Here is a 1700-nt window from a genome sequence, read left to right as displayed (position 1 = left end):
AACTAACACTTATTTCTTTACCCTTAGTAACTGGCTCTTGCATCAAAATATTACTCATGTTTGAATGTCCTGTAAAATTTTTAAAAACAGATATACAATCCATTGAAATATTATTAACTAACACTTATTTCTTTACCCTTAGTAACTGGCTCTTGCATCAAAATATTACTCATGTTTGAATGTCCCCTATAATAAAAGAAATCCATCGTCATTAATATTTCATATTAAATCTTTAATCATTTATAAATCAGTCAACCAAGTGGTTCTTTTCTCGAATAATCATCAGCAGATAAGACATACCTTTATCTCCTTTTAACATTAACTTCACTGGCCCAATCAATTCCATGTGCCACAGCCCCATTATTCTTGCTGCTTTTACTTTTTCCATGTTCCTATAGATATTTCTACACATTTGTGCATTAATGCAACATTTATATTAACTCTATATTCAATTTATCTTTAATTTTTATAACTGTTACCAATTGCTCATTCTCCATCTCTTCAATGGTCCTCATATTTGTATGTCAATGCCACACATCCTTCCTGTTGATACGTATGTTGCCCTCTTCCTGTTTCCTAACGCAACATAATATGCGTTTCCTCTTCCCACTGCTTGCATTAGAACCTCCCTTTTCTTTATATACCTTGGCTCCAACATTCTGAAATATAACAGATTAGAGATGATCACTGACTTTGACCACTGATGTGAATATTTACTTAAATCAGGAGCACAATATTCACTTCTACCTTAATCTATTCTCAATATATTGTTGTTACAAGAGGACATTACCTAAATTAATTATATTCTTCTTTGTCTGCCAAAAACAACTTCCTTTTACCAATATTGGTTTGACCATCAAACATTTCTAAATCGTATGTCATATGGTTGGCCGACCTACAAATGAATATACACACCATAAATTACGTATATGTATTACTGCTTCAATTTTTTATCTGTATAAAATATAACTATTGGCCTCTATTTCTATATGATGGTGCAATTCCATGACTACATCATTTTTCTACCGTTACACGTGCTTGTTAATTTCAACAGAATATTGCCTGGAACATACTCTACACTGTTATCCCGAAAAAACCTAATCCAAAAGACTGAATTCAAAAATAGAAGCGAAAAAAGAAAATCGCGCATGGCGAACAGACAGCCACTGACACATTCGGCACTACTCTTTCAAAAACGCACACACGAAACCGGAAAAAAATATCCAATCCCATTAGAGAACATTCCATTCTACACTGATATATAGAACAAACCTAATCAAAAAGGCTAATTTCGAAGATAGAAAAGAAAAAAGTCAATTGCGCAGCACGATTTCACAGCCACTGACACATTCGGCACTATTCTTCGAAAACGCACACTCGAAACCGGAAAAAAATATCCAATTCCATTAGAGAACATTCCATTCTACACTGATATATAGAACAAACCTAATCAAAAAGCCTAATTTCGAAGATAGAAAAGAAAAAAGTCAATTGCGCAGCACGATTTCACAGCCACTGACACATTCGGAACTATTCTTCGAAAACGCACACACGAAACCGGAAAAAAATATCCAATCCCATTAGAGAACATTCCATTCTACACTGATATATAGAACAAACCTAATCAAAAAGCCTAATTTCGAAGATAGAAAAGATAAAAGTCAATTGCGCAGCACGATTTCACAGCCACTGACACATTC

The sequence above is a fragment of the Eufriesea mexicana genome, unplaced genomic scaffold (assembly GCF_001483705.2).
Source record: "Eufriesea mexicana isolate 0111107269 unplaced genomic scaffold, ASM148370v2 scaffold21290, whole genome shotgun sequence".
Taxonomy (NCBI): Eukaryota; Metazoa; Arthropoda; class Insecta; order Hymenoptera; family Apidae; genus Eufriesea; species Eufriesea mexicana.
This window is presented reverse-complemented; position numbering follows the sequence as displayed.